General features: G+C 44.4%; 1 protein-coding gene across 4 annotated transcripts in view; it reads left to right on the forward strand.

Moving 5' to 3' along the window:
• Positions 1 to 284: 284 nt before the first annotated feature.
• Positions 285 to 18,531, forward strand: part of MPP7 (MAGUK p55 scaffold protein 7) — a 215,425-nt gene continuing 197,178 nt past the window's right edge. For all 4 annotated transcript variants that reach the window (XM_043883946.1, XM_043883945.1, XM_043883948.1 and 1 more), the window contains exon 1: positions 285 to 493. The gene's annotated coding sequence lies outside the window, so the exon portion shown is untranslated. The remainder of the gene's footprint in view (positions 494 to 18,531) is intronic.

Here is an 18,531-nt window from a genome sequence, read left to right on the forward strand (position 1 = left end):
CACCTGGGAGCCGAGCGGAGCCGAGCGGGAGGAGGCGGAGCTTCCATGATTGGCATCGAGGGAGAGGAGTTACAGGGCTGCCACCAATCAGGACTCGGCTTTGTTTTCTTGTACTGACCAATGAGAGAAGCGCTGATGGTGAGCCTGTCTCCAAATCGGAGACACCCACTCCTATCGCGACCAGTCACCAGGCGCCTCTTATACGGCACTCGCCGTGCTCTCGCCCCGTGGGCGGAGCTTTCCCCCTCCGCCCCTCCGGCCGAGGCTCCGCCCCTCCGCGGGCGGGGGCCAAGGCGGTGACTCGCGGCTGGAGCCCGGGGTTGGGGGGGCCGGGTTCTCCGCTCGTGAGTCCTGCGCCTGCCGCCGCGGTGGCGAAACCCGCAGGCTGCTAATTGTCCTTAGCCGCGGCCACGGCCGCAGCCTCCGTACTTCGGCCCCGGGCTGCCGACGCCTGAGAGAGCGCTCCTCCCGCGGCTACGGCCGCCCGGAGCAGGTAAGGGGCGCCAGGGCTGCAGCGCGTGTCCGAGCCCGAGCGCGGGGCGGGCGGTGGGCCAGCTCCCTGCTCTCCCGCCGCAGCCACCGGCCGGTCGGGCCGCGTCTCCCGAAGCCTCCCGCCCGCCTCGGGCGCCTCCGCCGGGATCCGCGGCCGCTGCACCTGGCAGGCGGTGGGGGCGGGACCCCCGGAGTCCCGGACGCGGCGGGACTCGGGGCGGCGGCCGGGCTGGCGGGGCGGGGGATGTGCAGGTGGAGGGAAACGCGGAGTTGAGCCAGCCGGGCTCCGAGGAGAAGGACCTGCTGATAAGCGGTGAGCAGCCCGGCGGCTTTTTATTTTTTTAAGCGAGAGAGGTATCTGCACTTAGGTGGTGTGAGTTACACATTCCTGGAAACGGCGCTTTGCACACTGCGTTTACCCAGGCACACGATTTACTTCTTATTTATTATTTTGAATTTCAAAGCAGCCTCTAACGTGAACTTACTTGGGGCTTTTTCTTCCGTGACAAGCAGACCCAGCAGTGTGACTCACCTTTGTCTGGGCTGCAGTGGGGGCCGGGCGGTTGGGGTGAGGCGAGGATGCCGAGCTGTTGTGGAAGATGGTGGGGGTGGGATTTTGTTTCTGCCTCTCTCCTTGGGTGGGTGTAGCATTGCGATTCTTATTTGTTTAAACGTTAGCATTCGAATAATAATAATAATAAAGCCTTTCTAAACATAGACTCTGGGCTTTAGATTTTAGGGGGCTGCACCTGCTACCCAGGCAGTAGTACTCTGCAGACAAATCCTAGGCAGTTGATTGCAATGACTGAATGATGATTCACCTCTGATGAAGCACCTTGATTGATGTTACCTTTCCTCTGACGTGCTTAAAAGCCTCTTCTCACTTTCCATTTGTTCACAAGTGAAATGAAGGTCACGAGTTTGAATAGAAATGGCACAGTGAGGACTCTCGCAGAGGTCCTCCTTTCCAGGTGCACTGCATTTAGGTCTTTTAATTGAGCAGCTCACCGCACTCCATCAATATTAGCATCCTCTTAACGCTCTAGAAGCAGGTAGTGCGCCCCATGCCCATTTTGCAGGTACATAAACTCAAGGCCCTAGAGATGAAGGGAATTCTGCCCCAAGTCACTTGACTTCTGCTCTTGTACACCTGTTAAGGGGTTTAATGCAGGATCCAGGAAGATTGCTCTGTCAGTCAAGCTTCTGCCTGTCGATTTGATTCACATGCTCACCAGTCAGGGGTGGAGATGGTTATTTCCAAATGAAATATTCTCTTAGGCTTTTTTTTCTCCTAGGTTGCTAAGATAGTTTGAATTTCACCAGAAAGGTCATTTTTCACACAGGCAAGAAAGCCTAGTGGTGCCATCTCTCTTTTAACCTAGTGAAAAATCTCTATTTTAAGTTTTGGGACGTTTTCCACATTAGAAAGTCTTTTCTTTGTTTGCATCTTTGGCTTAGCATTGGGCTTGAGTAGTGTTTTCTGAATTCAGTTGAATTAGTTAATATTCATAAGGCAAATAAAAAATAATGATAAAAGAATAAATAAAATAAAAAAAGAAGGGTAATACATTTTGGTTATGATTTTTTTTTTTTTTTGCAGGGAGTTTTTGCTATAAATTTAGAAGTGTCAAACATGTAAAATCCTCCATCCTTTGATGAGAGTAACGCAGGGGAGTTCGGGGAGTTCGAGGATTAATGGCAAGTAGGTTTAGTTGGATGGATGGGAGGGACTCCTTGAATAATGCCAAGGCGTGGGGACTCCTAGGGAGTTGTTAGGTTATGTTAAATTTATTAGTCATCAGGAACATGGAAATGCCTTATTTATTACTGAATGGAACTATTTGATCATAAAGTTACCCCTTGTTTTCATGGCAGGTGCTCTGCTGGGTGGAACATGTACATTTTGAAATAACGTATTTGTTAAGTAAAGTATCCTCACACAGGCCTTGTCAGTCCAGTTCTGATTCTCTTTACTCATTTGGGTTTTTTTTGCACTCAATGTCTTTACTTAATTTTTACTCTTCTGGTCAAATTAAAATTTCTAGCACCCAAGCACAACATTTCCTAAAGAAACCTTTATCATCTGCTGATTTGTACAGAAAGTGAGCTTTCTTTTGATGAGCATCTCTTGCATTGTGATGTGGGAAGTTGGAAAGAGATTTATTCTGTTTGCAGAGTGGTGGTGGTTTAGTCGCTAAGTCGTGTCCGACTCTGTGATCCCATGAACTGTAGCCTGCCAGGTTCCTCTGTCCATGGGATTTTCCATTCAAGAATACTGGGTTGGGTTGCCATTTCCTTCTCTGGGGAATCTTCCCAACCCAGGGATTGAACCCAGCTGTCCTGCATTGCAGGCGGATTCTTTACTGCCAAGCCACCAGGGAAGCCTTAGTAGAGTATTTACCTGTATTCTTACCTAGGGGTCATAGCCCCCCTGTGATGTTAAGGGTTTCTACCCTTCAAAAAAGATTTAATTACAACATTACAGTACTTCCACTAGATGGTGCACCGGGTGCTGTTTACTGCAGATTTCAGGTTTGTTTTTTTTTTTAATAAGCATTTCACTGACAAAGATACAAATGTACACCAGCTGTCATCATTGAAGTTCAGACAGTTGCAATGAGTGATTTAAGTCAGCTTTATTAAATGAGATTAATTGGAAGGACATGGCAGCTGAATTTTAAGTAAAGGAAGCTGTTAGTAATTTTAGAAATAACCTGTGAGAAAACTGGTTCTTGCTGTAGACAGGTACCTGGAACAGTGTCATTTTATTGGTTTTTATTTCTGTACACTTGAACCTGTTTGTTTTTAATGGTTTGTGTTTTGTTTAAATCTTATGTGAACCGTGATGAGCTATTTGAGTGTGGTTTTATGCCTCCTATGAACAAACACGTAAACATTTTTTTTCCAGGCGTGTAAAACTGTTACTTTGCTTTTTCCTTGAATTCTCATGTAATAAATCTTTCTATTCTTTTAGAAAAGCATGATTATCAGCTTCAAGTAGGAAAGAGAGAGGAGCTTTCTTCCCTGGAAGGCAGGAGCTGTTGGCTTGCTAGTTACTGGTTAATTGCTGCTTATTAATTGTTACAGGAGGGAAATGAGAAAACACAGATGCTGCTTTGATAATGCTGCACCAGATGTAGAAGTGGCAGTGGAGAAGGACTAGTTAGGGTGATTGCATTTTGTAAGGTGTTGCAGAAAACACTGGACTTTTAAAAGGCAAGATGAGCACTCCAGTGGGAAGGTCTTTGGTGGGTGTTGTGTGTCTGTATAATTCAGTTCCACTGACTTTGCGTGGGCAGGAGAGCTTTGGTAATTTGGTATAATTTCTTGGAAGTAGTTCTCATTCTCGGGGGATTTGATGGCACTTTGGGAAGGGGAAATAAGTTGGTGACACTCCTTCTAGGAGGGAAGCTCCTGGCAGAGCTGCCAGCTCTTGGGAGAGTGTGGGCTGGGGCATGGAGGGTGGGTGGTTGTAAGCAACCGGGGAGATGAGAGAGTGTGGGCTTCCTGGAGTTCTCTGCACCTGAGCCCAGAGAATCAAGTCAGTGAGCATTCTCAGTCGTGTTTATAGCGGTCCCAGGGCCAGGCTTGGGCCACTTAATGCTTCCGTCTTCAAATTTATGTAAAATAAGCAGAATCCTGAAGTTGTTAAAGTGAATGACTTTTGTATGCAAGTGAACAGCTTAAAAGAGTTATTTGGCATATGTTAGGTTCTAAAATAATGGTTCAGTTCAGTTGCTCAGTTGTGTCCGACTCTGTGCGACCCCATGGACTGCAGCACACCAGGCCTTCCTGTCCATCCTCAGTTCCTGGAGTTTACTCATACTTTTGTCCATTGAGTCGGTGATGCCATCCAACCATCTCATCCTCTGTCATCCCCTTCTCCTCCCTCCTTCAATATACTTACTTTTGATACTGTTCTTCTACTCCGTCTGGAAACAGGCTTTATTAGAAATAGGTAGCCTTGAATATGGAGAAGGCAATGGCACCCCACTCCAGTACTCTTGCCTGGAAAATCCCATGGACAGAGGAGCCTGGTAGGCTGCAGTCCATGGGGTCACTAAGAGTTGGACACGACTGAGCAACTTCACTTTCACTTTTCACTTTCACGCATTGGAGAAGGAAATGGCAACCCACTCCAGTGTTCTTGCCTGGAGAATCCCAGGGACGGTAGAGCCTGGTGGGCTGCCGCCTATGGGGTCTCACAGAGTCAGACACAACTGAAGCGACTTAGCAGCAGCAGCATAGCACTTTTGCTGTAGTTTGTATGTGTATACGGGAAAAGGGGCTTCCCAGGTGGCTTAGTGGTAAAGAGTTGCCTGCCAATGAAGGAGACACAGGAGATGCAGGTTTGATCCCTGGGACAGGAAGAGCCCCTGGAGGAGGAAATGGCAACCTGCTCCAGTATTCTTGCCTGGAAAATTCCATGGAGAGAAGAGCTTGGTGGGCTGCAGTCCATAGGGTCACAAAGAGTCAAATACGACTGAGCAGGTACACGTGTATGTGTACATATGGCAAAAGCCTCTGATCAGCTTTACTCAGGATTAAAGACTTGCTGTTTGCAAGACAATGCCTCTGTATGTGTACTTAAAGCAGTTTGAATCTTGAGAATCAAATACGTCTGAGGGTTGTAACTTCTTTTTCTGGCACTTGGAAGTTTGTGGAAATGATGTTGTAAAAATTTGGAGTTGAGCCAAAGATAAAATCGTTTATGGAGCCATGGACCAAGACTTAGGAAGTTTCTACAGCTGATATAGAAACCATTTTTTCGCCTCTTCCTAATATGGCTTGTGATTTGACTTGAAAAGATTCTTTTTCGACCTCTGTGCTCTTTCCATGTTTTGAATTTAGTTCCCAGTAAGGCCCATCAGAGTTGACTGTTTTTCAGACGATTTCATCAGGGTGTAATGTTTGGGGGGAGGAGATGCTGGGCTGTGGGCAGTGAGGAGAGGAATTAATATCATTTTGATCTGTTTAGAGTCTTTTTAAATAGGATCAAAATTTCTTATTTTGGAATTTTCAAAACGATATCATTTCATCTTTAACATATACAAAGTTGAGTATAAAAACTTTTAAGTTGAGGTTTTCAAACTTTACCATGTCTCAGAATCACTGTGGGAAGGGATTGTTAAAATTCCAGCGGCTACTTCATTCTCACAGTTTCTAAGTTCTTAGGTCTGGGAATAGGCCCGGTGAATACGCATCGCTAATAACTTCCAGGGTGATGGCTGGTGAGGCTTCTGGTCCAGGACCACACTTCGGAATCCACTGACATGATTCCAGGGGGAATATAAATGTACTGGTGAAGAACCCAGACTTTGACGTTTGAAAGATCTGGCTTTGAATCCCTGCTCTGCTACTTAGTACTTTCTTTGACAACAGGCAAATTTCTGACCTCTGGTTTTCATTTCTAAAATGGAAATAATGTAGTATTATGATGTTGGGAGTATCACATGACCTTGAATGTATGTAAAAACTCATAGGACAGTGCCTGGAGGGTTATAAGCATGCTGTAATTGCTGGCTTTTAGTCATACAAATCTATTAGCAAATGAAATACATAGGATCCTGAATCTTGTAAAGTTGAAGTATGTTCCTTAAGGACAGAAACATTTACATTTATCCTCATTTCCCTGCAGTGTGCTGTAGGAGAGATATATGAGTGCTTGACTTCTGTTTAATGAATGGAGATGTTTGTGGATCTTAGTAAGTTTCAAGAAACCTTTTTTAGGGACGTAGAATATTCACATTGGTAGTATGTCTTTTTCCCCCGCCTTAAAAGATTGAACTCTTTGATCAAAATATACTGGAGTTTAGCTACAATCATCGTAGTCCACACTTAATAGAGCAGGAGTCTTAAAGGTGGCTCTTGGGCGTTCATTGCAGGAGGGAAGTCATCTTTTGAATACCTGCAGGCTCCCCTGGGGAGGGGTGACTGCCCTTGATGCCCTGGAGACATTCCTGGAGGTCCCACCCCAGCTGTTGGACACCTGGTTCCCTCCCCCACCACCCCATCCCCAAGAGCCCACTTCTCTCTGGCAGATGTCCCCCCCCCCCCCCGCCACCCCCCAGCCCCACATACCATCACTTCCTGGCACAGTCACACATTTATTTCCGTTGTAACAGTTGTCACAAGCTTACTGTAATTTTATCTGTTTCCTCTTTACGTTTCCTTCATTGGATGTCAGCTCTGAGGGTAGGGACCTGGTCTTCACTGCTGTGTCCTCAACGTGGGGCGCAGTGGCTAGTGTGTGGGGATTTGCTACATACTGTGATGGGGTGTATGAGGTGGTCGGAACTGGGACCCTCCTCAGCTCAGGGTGCAGACAGGAGTTAACTGGCCCTCTATCAATACCGGTCCAGGCAGAGCCACTCATGTTATTTTATTGTGTTTTCCCTCCTCCCCACATCAGCCCTCTCTCTTGGGCATAAATGTAATTTCATTGAGTTCTGCCACGTTATTACCTGGGCTGGCTGTGGCTTGCTCCTACTCCCCGTGTTCTTGCTAGCATTTGATCATTTCTGACCTTATAATTTTTTCCAATCTGATGCCACAGATGGAGCAATCTTGGGCACATATGTTACTGTTCTTATTGGCAATTCTGTTTACTAGTACAGTTAAGTATCCTGTCAGATGCTTCTTAGGTGTGTGGGTTTCGCCTTGTGCAAATTGGCATTGACATGTTCTTTGCCTCTTGTTCTATTGGGTTTCTTAATCTTTGCATGTTTCAGCCTTAATTTACAGGGTTTTTTTTTTTGTATATTCTCGATGTTAATCTCTTATTAGATTTTAAACAATGCAAATATTTTCTTAGTTTTTTTTTTTGCGTGTCAAGATTTTTTATTGAACAGAATCTTTTAATTTTTATTACAATTTGATTCATCCATTTATTCCACCTTCCAGGTCTTGTTTAGGAAATACTTCCCCATTCTTAGTTAACAAAGGTGGGTTTCTAGTTTGTTCCAGTTTCACACTGGTTTTTGTTTTTATTTTTGTTGCTGCAACTTATTTACATATTTTGCTATGTAGAAGCGAGTCCCATCTGTGCATCTTCAAAATTATTTAAGCTGGTGGTTTTCAGCTCTGGCTTTATGTTAGAATTAACTGGATAGTTTTTTAAAAAAAGACATGCCTGTTTACCCCAGATCTACTGACTCTCTAGGGAGTGGAGCGCGCAGTTGAATTTTTAAAAAGGGCCTCTGGTGATACTGACATAGAGCCACGGTTGAAGCCATGTATCAAAGATACCTATTTGCAGTGCGGTAATAGAGACACATGGAGAATGGAATCGAGAGAGTAGCATTGACATATGTACACTACATGTGTAAATTAGGTGGCTAGTGGGAAACTGTTGCGTAAAACAGGGAGCTCAGCCTGGTGCTCTGTGACAACCTAGAGGGGTGGGATGGGGTGGAAGGAGGCTCAGCAAGGAGGGTACACATGTGTACTTATGGCTGATTCACGTTGTACGGCAGAAACCACCACATTGTAAAGCAGCTGTACTCCAATTAAAGAGAAAAAAGGAAAATATATTTATGGTTTTTCAATACAGTTTTAGTTTCTCCATGGTTCTATGTCTTCTTTGTTGGATTAATTCCTAGGTATTTCAGTTTTCGTTTCTGTGTGAATGAGACTTTTTACTCCTATTCTCCCTGTTTTTCTCCCTAGTGGAGGGAATCCTATTGATACAGATATGTCTATATATATTGATGTAAGTCAGTTAGCTAACCTGTCTATATTTAACCTTTATTGTGGGGATAGCGATTGTGCTGAGTCTGTTGTATTCTAATGGCTACTTTTTCTTTCAGGTGTTCTATGAAGGTGATTATTTCATCTTTACATAATGGCTGTGTATCTTTTCCTTCCACTTCTCACCACCTTGCTCTCTGTGTTTGGTCTCCTCACTGCATTTGTCTAGATTTGTGGTGATGAGTGAAGATTAGCAGAGATAGAGGCCACTTGATCGCTTTAATACCCTAGAGGGAATCCGGCCTTAGTTTTGCCTTTAATTGGGAGATTTTGTTTTTTACAGTTGTATTTGATTTCATTAAGAAATTGTGACTTCATTGGTGCGGTTTAAAAAACGTGAGAGGTAAGCCCAGATTTCTCTTCCTGATCTTGGCAAGGAAGCCAACCTAGATGGTATGTAGCTCTTAACCCATAAAAGTTATGGTTGTCTGTATTGAGGCTTTTAAATTAAAATTAAATTTTTAAAGTTAATTATTTGATTAGTTTCATCAGGCTCTTCCAAAGTAAGTTGTATATAATGACTCCTCTTAGTACAAACCGGAAGTTGTTCTGCATCTTAAACTGTGAATTTTAAAAAACTTATTCAAGTATAAGATATACCTAGAGAAATGCATACACCAGATACCTAGAAATATATAATGCGACTGTCCTAAGTGTGCAGCTCACTGAATTTTCACAAAGCAGACACACTTTGTTAACCAGCCCTTGAGTGAAGACACAGAACATTACCGGAACCCTGGATGCCAGTCTCCTGCTCATTTTCACTATCTTTACTTATAACCACGTGGAGTTAAAAGTGCTCTGTCCCCTTGCTCCTGCTGGGCTGCCAACTTTTGGTGCTTCATTTGAAGGAGAAAGCAAAGTCATCTCTGAGAGCTCCTTTGAAGATGCATGGCCTTGACCTCAGCTTCAGTTCTCGTAGCTGCAGTTTTCAGACCTTTGGTCACAGTATGCTTCACACTCTTAAAAATTACTAAGGATGTTTTTGTTTGCATGGGTTGTATCTATTAGTATTTACTGGTTTGCAATTTCAAACAGGAAATTTTATTTATTGTATTTAAAGGCACAGCCTCTTAACGTGGTCACATATTTTTAATGTCATGGATGTCCTGAAAGGTTCTTGAGGCGCCCCAGAGTTCCTGGATCTTGAGAGCAAAGAGCTGGCTCCTGATACCTCCAGCATAGCTGAGCGCCAGCCCCTCATTCTACTCTGTCTCCTTGGGGTGCTGAACCAGATCCAGCCTCTTCTCTTCCTCCCAAAGTGATCTTCTTAGAAGCAGGGACTTGCTACATCTTGGCTCAGCCGGGCTGTATTTTTTCCCAGCGATAGAAAGCTTAGTAACACTAGGAAAGCAAATATTTCTGAGATTGGCAATTCCAGACCTGTACGAAGGGGCCCATTTTTCTCTCTTAACACTGTAAGCGCATCTGTAAGCATGCTATTACTTGGCTGATTTTCCTTTTCTTTTAAGATGGAGATAATCACAAAGAAACCTGCAAGAAATGTCCTGTGTGTGTGTATCAAAAAATATTTGCTTGGTGACATCATCATAATTAAGAAGAGTTCTAACAGGTAGTAACCTGTTGTGATGCTTTCAATTTAATGTGTGGTTTAACCTGTTCTTCTGTTCTTTTATTTCCTGTAAATGGTAACCTGATCTTGATTTGACTCTGTCTATTTTTTGGGACAATATTGCTTCACAGTGGTGTGGTGTGTGTACTTGTAGCTGGATTCAGGCAATGTTGGTTGTCTCTTTGTAGTATTCACGGTCATTAATAATCATTCTCTAGATCTATTATTTTATTTCTCAGTCACTGAGTTGTGTCCAACTTTTTGTGACTCCATGGACTGTAGCGCTCCAGGCTCCCCTGTCCATGGAATTTTCCAGGCAAGAGTACTGGAGCAGATTGCCATTTCCTTCTCAGGGGATCTTCCTGATCCGGGGATCAAACTCGTGTCTCTTTCGTCCCCTGCCTTCTTAATCACTGCTCTGCCTGGGAAACCCCCCTTTTTTATTAGGGGTTTGCAAAATGGCAATATTTAAATTCTGTCTCCCTTTCTAATTTATTAGATATCTTTATAAAGAGGAATTATTTGAGATATAGTTAGTATAGAAAGGCAGGTTAAATATTCGGTTTAAAAAAAATTAGTTTTCAACATTATAAGATTATAAGACAAGCATGTTCAGGATGAAGAAATGGGTTCATCATTTTTCTTTGAAACAGCAAGCTAAATTGTGTTGGTTTGCAGAAGTAAATCCAAAGCAAACTATGAATAGAAAAGTCCTTTTGTTGTATTCTTAAAGTAGCTTAACTTATTTGAATTTAAAAAAATAATGGTAGACACTTCTTGGTGCTGTTAAGGGAATTGGATATTTTTTTTGAGTTAAACCAAGACTTTTCTTGCCTCTACAGTGATGTATTTATTACATGTGACTATCCGTTCATGTATCTTACGTTGTGTTCCGAGACCAGGTTTGAAAGTGTAAAAGGCATCCTGCCTTGAAAGTGTTGATAGTGCAATAAAATAGGTGAAAAGTTGACCTTTAAAAAATTATTTATTTATTTATGACTAGTTTTGGCTGCATCAGGTCTTCGTTGCTGCTCGGGCTTTTCTATAGATGTGGCAAGTCGGGGCTACTCTCTAGTTGCAGTGCTTGGGCTCTGTGGGTTTTATTTGTTACAGTATTTCCCCCTCTTAAAAATTTATAATATTGAGAAACAGATGCTAGGAAATAAAGAGTTTCTTAGGAGAAACCGAAAGCCGTAGGTGACACATTATCTGGGCTACAAGTCAGATGGAACCAGACAGTCTGTTGGAATTCGGGTGAGAGAAAAAGAGGGCAGTGCTTCCAGTCTCTCAGGGCAGACTTTCACCCTGCTTCCTGCTGGTGCCAGCCATGAGTGGAGCAGGTCCTTCGGCTTCAGGTCATGCTGGTTTTGAGCTACCCCTCCCTTCCCACATTCCATCTCATCACTTGAGCGATACTTCCTTAGTACCTAGTTGACAAAAGATGATATCAATATTTGTGTACGTTTGTGAAACCCCGCGTGGCCACTGATTAGTAAGAGCTGTCAGCAGTGGGATTCTTCACACCTTCCTCTTCTGTGTATTTCAGGTTGGTGTCCTTGGAAAAGTGGACATAGATCAAGCACTGAGATTTGTTAACTTGTTTTTGGCTCAGTGTCTTGAACTTTGTAAATGACAAAGAGTGCCGTTGGATTGGCTTCTGGTGTTCTCCGTGTGTCTGATCTCCAGAGGACTCTTGACAACATACTCTGTTGTGTATGGAGCCTAAAATATCCCTCAGGGGCGGACTGACTGGTATGGCGGGACTGCTTATCAGAATAGACATTTTCCTGTCTGAGCCTAATTGTGGACTTACAAAAGCCTCAGAACACTTTAACAGACTGGGGCAGACTTGGAATTTACAAATAATAGCCAGTCTCCTGCTGTCAACCAAGCCCTGTGCTAAGCTAGCTCTCTTTAGATATTTGTGCTTAATTCTTAGAGCAACCCTTTGAGTTATTGTCATTTTTATTTTACAGATGGGAAAAAAAAAAGTCACGGAAAAGTTAAATAATTTGCCCTGAGTCATATAACTAGGAAGTGATAAAGCTTGGACTCAAAGCCAGGTCACCTGTTCTTCTAAAACATTAGAGTCCAGAAAGTAAGAGACTACCATATGATTTAAATTCATATTGGACTTTTTCTCTTTTATACGTCTTCAGTCTTTTTTCTTTGGTTTCTTATCTTAATCTGGAGAAACACGAGTCTGACTGACTTTGGCCAGTGTACTAAAATTTTTCACCACAGTGCACCCCTCAATTACAGAGATTTGCCTCGGAGAAGGCTGAGGCTCTTCAAAGAGTAGCCCACTTCGAGCATAAAGTTGTTCTGAAGTTTTTGTTTGATTCGACAGATTCAACATCATTTGCTGTTGTGTAACATTGACATTCCAGAAAAGTGAAAAAGTGTAAAAGTGTTAGTCCCTTGGTCATGTCTGACTCTTTGTGACCCCATGGACTGTAACCCGCCAGGCTCCTCTGTCCATGGAATTCTCCAGGCAAGAATACTGAAGTGGGTTGCCATTCCCTTCTCCAGGGATCTTCCCAACCCAGGGATCAAACCCAGGTCTCCAGCTTTGCAGGCAGATTCTTTACCTACTGAGCCAGCAGGGAAGCCCCAACGTTCCAGAATGATGTGTCGTTTTCACGCCCACCCTTCATCCTCCACAAGAGACCTCAGTTGGAGAAACAAGTTTGTCGGACTTTGCGGCGATATCCTGGTCACAGGTGGGGTTTAGATAATTCACCCTGTGGGAGTAGCAGGGGTCGGATGGGGAAGGAGGGCAGAGGGACACTGGCGAGGGGGTGACTTGGTGGGGGCGCTGTGGCAGGGGTGGGTCGGATGCGGATTTGGGCCGAATGATGGAATTGATTTCATGCCAGATTGGGGAGCTTCGTTCTCCTACTTCTCAGACGGCGTAGCTTCTGCTCGGCTGTTTCTGCCCCTGGCTTTTCTCCTTGCTCCTGTGCCGCGGTTGTGGGAGTGGCTCCATGGATGTGTGTATGGATGTCCTTGGCCCATCTTCAGGCATCCTACCCACCGCATATGCCACTTCCTGTTTTCTCAGTTCTGGCCATCCTTTCTGTGTGAGCGACTCTGAACTGCCGCAGTGCCAGCGAGCTCCGGTCCACTGAGCCCACCTGAGCCTCATTTGTGGAAGCACGTGTGCATTCGCTTTGTGGCATCACCTGGATGTTGGAGTGTCTGCGAGCATGGATTTCAATTGCTCTTTCGTCTAAAACCAGCGGTGACCTCTTTAGGCCGTCTGTGGTTGGGCTGGGAGAGAACGTCTGGGAGTCTGCATCCCACTCAGATCCCTGTCTTATCAGCCGAAGGGACAGGGCTCCTGGAGGGTGGATCCGAGGCAGCACCAGGTGGATCCCTTTCTCTGGCCCGTGGTCCCCTGGGCACCTACCTGCGAGAACGTCAGGGCTTGTGTTGTGTTCCCAGGAGGTCTGCAGGAATGGACCACGTGCTTCCTTTAAGGCAATGTGCATGGACAGCAGGTCCTCTGAGCTTTGCAGCTAACCCATCTCCCTCCCACCTCGTGGGGTGCCCAGGCTGAGTTCTGAACGGCGACTCAACCTCCAGTCTCCTATGTCCTAGAGACTGTTTCTCCAGCTTGCTTCCTCGTTTAATTGATGTTTATTGCCCTGGTCACTGAAAATCATAAGGCCTTATATCTTAACGGTTAAGAATGTAAACTGTACGTGTAGATCCATGGCTGATTCATGTCAATGTATGGCAAAAACTACTACAATATTGTAGAGTAATTAGCCTCCAACTAATAAAAATAAATGGAAAATAAATAAATAAAAAAAACTCTACATAAAAAAAAGAATGTAAACTGTAAGACAAAAATTATTTTTGCAAACCCCCATGTATGTATGATTGACATACAAAAGGCTGAATGTACTTGATGTCTGCGATTTATTTGGTTTCGAGATTAATGTATGTCTGGAGACCATCACTACACTCTGCCAGGAGCCTATTCATCACCTCCAAGAGTTTCTTCCTGCCCTGGCTCAGGTGGTGGAGAATCTGCCTACAGGGCAGAAGACCTGGGTTTGATCCCTGAGTTGGGAGGGTCCCCTGGAGAAGGGTACGGCAACCCACTCCAGTATCCTTGCCTGGAGAATCCCATGGACCGAGGAGCCTGGCGGGCTACAGTCCATGGCGTCCCAAAGAGCCAGACACGACTGAGCGCCTCAGCGCAGCACAGAGGGCCTGGAGGCTGATGTCCTCGTGTTTGCGGTTGTCAGTAAGCAGATGCTCTTGTGTCTTCCTTTGTGCTGCTTCGTGGCTGCTGCTCCTCGGACACCACGTCTGCTTGTCTGTCGTCCAGGTGGCTTGGCCAGCGCGTCCCTGCCCTTTACCATCCCTTCTTGACCCTGTGGCAGTGCAGATGTGGTCATCCTTTTTGGAAGCGGTCATCAACGCTTTGGCCCTCCAGCTCTAACCCTGTGACTTTCAAAGCCTGTCCTATTTAGGCCCACTTGTGGTTATTTTCCATTACTCTTTCTTACCGACCTTCTACTCGGGTCATAAGTTGAGTGTATTCTGGGGCATGCATCGCCTTCCATGTGGTCTGAGCCAACATCCTGGGCTGAGTCACAGGCATGTGCCCGCCTTCTGACCCTGGACGGCTGTGTGGAGATCTTGTTGTATGGAGGTTCCCGGGTTGGAGATGCTCAAGCCTCGTTCCTCATGCCCTCTCTTGGCTGGGCCCTGGCCTTATGTTAGAGGTCTGGAGTCTAAGAAGTTTCATTGCTCTATTATTAAACTGGAGTCTAGAGCACTAGAAATTGCACTGTCTTTTTTATGCCGAAACCCTGTTCAACGGCATTTTGTTATCGGCGGTGTGAACTGCAGATCTTTGTGTTGCTTCTTTATATCTTACTCTTCCTAAAACTTGAAAGTGCTGAGTGCATGCGCAGTAGTGTTGCCTTTTATGTGCTTTTGTCCTCTTAGTTTAAAGGATCTTGGCAGTTGCTAAAATGAATCCCTTGTTGATTAAAAAAAAAAAAAAGTGAGGAGGATACAAGATGCAAGAGCTCACGGGTTCCTTGTCCTCTGGAAGCCCTGGGTGCAGCTGTGTCGGGTCGCCTGTTGTGGTCTGGGTACAGTGGTGAAGCCCCAGGTGCCCAGGCCTTTGTCCCATTCAAAAGGCCTGACCTCCATTGAATGTTCTTCTTTCCTGGGCACCCATGGTCATCCTGTGTCATAATAATCCTACGGGACCATTTAGCTAGAGTTAAGATTTGATTTCCTCGGGTTTGGTGTTAGGGACACTTAAAGAAACAGAGGAGGCAGTGTGAATAGATGAACAGACGTGTCCTTGGAGGGGGCATTGCCCTTATGCTTATGTCCTCCTGCCCATCTGTTTTCAGGGATGGTTAAGAGAGTAACTGGCTTCTTCTAGAAGCTGTTGTGCGTCTCCATGGTGAGCCGAGGAGGAGCCCAGGAGACTGGTGCTGGGTTTCTCCTGGAGGAGAGGAGCCTTTGGGCTTCCCCATGGAGGACTGGCCCTGGGAGATGCGGGGGGCAGGACAGGGAACCAGAAGGGGATGGAGATGGGAGGGAGGTGATGGGTTTATGTAGCAGCTTCTTCCTTCTGGAATCTTTCAGCTCCCCTGAGAGACATGGATGCTTTCCTAGTTGTTGCCACTGAGGACTGACCCATAATTAAGGCCCACCCCATAGGGGAATATCAGTTCAGATCTGCTAATTAGGTTCTTCTGGAATACGTCCAAAATAGAAGTTGGCTGCATGGCAAAGACAAGAGCTTCACCCAGTGGAGCTGGGGTCATTCAGGCAGCAAGATGGATCAGATATATTCTGGGTGATATTTTCATTAGGTTGAGAGCCTTGGCTCCTTTTTTCCTCTTGAATAGTTGGGGTAAAATTTCAGAAACATTTGAATGACAAAGAGACCAGAGTAAACATCGTATGACCTTCACTCCAGATTAACAGATGTTAACATTTTGGCCCATTTATTTCAGATTTTTTTTTTTTAATGAAAGAAAGGAAACGTGGTAGTTAAAGTTGAAGCATAATTTGTCGCCCCTCCCAGTTATCTTGCCTTTTCTTCCTCACAAGCAGTTGTGGATAGGAATTTGCATCCTTCCATCTTTTTCTAAATGTGCTTTAACATATGGATGTTTCTGTAATCATAAGGGCATATACAGTGTTAAAATGATCATCAGCAGAAAAGATACATTGCATGCTTTGTTCTGTTACTTGCTTTTGAAAAATTGTTTTGATAGGCTAGTCATGGAGATAAGGAGATCAGATGACATTTTCAATTCTAATTTTTTATATTGTCTGCAGATGTCTTTTTGTACCTTGTTGCTAATGGAAATCCATCGTTGGTTTCCTGACATTTAATAGAAGTCTTTTTGTTTGTAATGCCTTAAACTGGTTAGAAGTTTAAAAATTGCTACTGTAGGATGAAAGCCTAGCTTGTGGCTGAGATTTCTACATGTACTTCGGCAGGCTAGTCTCAATATTTTCTGCTCCAAAAAGATGCCGCAAAGATATTGCAGTGGGTGTGGAATCGTTTGCAGGGGACGAGTGGGTGGGTGGCTGGGAGTTTCTGTCGTAAGCTGACATATGCAGAAGCACTGTTGCTAGGACTGCTTAGGGAAGATGGGATTGTGGGGGAGTGTTATTAGATGTTTTTCCTCCTTTTCTTGGCTAACATTTATTAGTTTTTTAAAAAATTATTAAAACAATGTCTCCTTTGGTTTAAGAAGTATACCTTTCTTAAGCATAACATTAGTACTGATAATATTAATCTCACCTGTTCTTTTCAGCAAGCTTCCATTATCATTGTCCACACTGTCTGGTGGACATTGCAACTGGATTGCTCATGTTGACCTCATGCAAGGACCTAATGCGGAAAAACAGGTCCACTTTTATATGTCCCCAATTCCTGTTTATGGCATGACTATCTTGTTTCCTATCTGAGATTAGCAGCTGTGGAGTCATCTTTGAATTCCAACATCTGTTTTTCATTTTTAGATCTGCTTTCTCCCCTTGACAGCCTATTGCACTGATTTCTTGGTAACGGCATTTCTGTCTTGGTCTGAGTTTGCTCAACCTCTGACCTCGCTGCTGCTGCTCTAGCTGCTGCTTCACTGAATATGCTGCTTTTGAGTCCTTCCAATGAGTTGGCTCTTCCCTGTTAGGTTTAAAAACACTGCTTGCTTTGCACTATTTTCAAAGAGGACTTCTCCCCTGTGGACCCTTAAGGGCTCTGAAGTTGCTGTAATCAAGCCCCAGTTTTAGACTTACCAACTATATTAAACCTTGAATATGTTGTAGATAGCTGAAGCTCCAAGACTCATTGGAAAAGACCCTGATGCTGGGAAAGATTGAAGGTAGGAGAAGGGGACGACGCAGGATGAGATGGTTGGATGGCATCACTGACTCAACGGACATGAGTTTGAGCAAGCTCCGGGAGATGGTGAAGGACAGGGAAGACTGATGTGCAAAGAGACGGGGTCGCAAAGAGACGGACACAGCTGAGTGACTAAACAACAACAACAGGTTATAAATAATCTGAGACTCGGTTTTCTCATGTGTTAACTGAGCACTAATAATAGCTTTCAGGTTATAGGGCTGTCAAGGGCTTGAAGTCAGAGAACACACTTGAAGTACACTCGCTGGCATGGTCCACTCTTCAGGCTGTTAGTCCTAATCAGATGGAGTCTTTCTCCCTTCACCCAGCTTCCATTGTTTTTCATATTGTGCTACTCTCTAAGTATTCAGCTTTAACCTTTAAAAACTATAAACTTGATCTGTAATCAATTCAGTCTCATTGACCTTTTATCCCCTTCCCTTCCAGTCAGACCTTTGCTTGTATGTAAACCTGGACTCCTGGAAATATGTACACCTGCAGGACTGGCTGCTTCAGCATTTTCTCCCTGTGGTGTCTTTATATTTACATTCTGCCCATCCTTTAACAATCCCCCTCAAAGATCGTCTTTTCTGTTGTGCTCTTTCAACACTATACAACCATGGATTATTTTGTTGACCTTTAAATAATACCTTGTTGTTTAGTACTTTTATTTTTAATTTTTTAAACATTTTGGGCCATACCTAGAGGCAAATGGGACCTTAGTTCCCTGATCAGGCCTCAAGCTTGTGCCCCCTGCATTGTAAGGCAGAGTCTTTCTTAAATTTTTTTTATTTTATATTGGAGTATAGCCAGTTAACAATGTTGTGATAGTTTCAGTGGACAGCAGAGGGACTCAGTCATACATGTAAACATGTCCATCCTCCTCAGACTCCCCTCCCATCCAGACTGTCACGTAACATTGAGCAGAGTTCCTGTGCCATACAGCAGGTCCTTGTTGGTTATCTGTTTTAATTATAGCAATGTGTACATGCCCATTCCAAATTCCCTGACTGCCCTTTCCCCCTGTTGTTCTGCACTGGTAACCATAAGTTGTTCTCTCTGAGTCTGTTTCTGTTTTGCAGATAAGTTCATATGTATCATTTGTTTTTAGATTCTGCATATAAGGGCTGTCATGCTGAAGGCAGAATCTTAACCACTGGACCACCAGGGAAGTCCCAGTTTAGTACCTTTATGTGGAAGCTATTTCCTTATCTCACTTGTAAGTCCTTCTGGATTGGACTCCTGTTTTCAACTACTGTTCTAGCCTGGCCAATGCCAAGTACTTAACATCTTGACAGAAGCTTGCTACTTGGTAACA

Source organism: Cervus elaphus, chromosome 23, assembly GCF_910594005.1.
Source record: "Cervus elaphus chromosome 23, mCerEla1.1, whole genome shotgun sequence".
Lineage (NCBI taxonomy): Eukaryota > Metazoa > Chordata > Mammalia > Artiodactyla > Cervidae > Cervus > Cervus elaphus.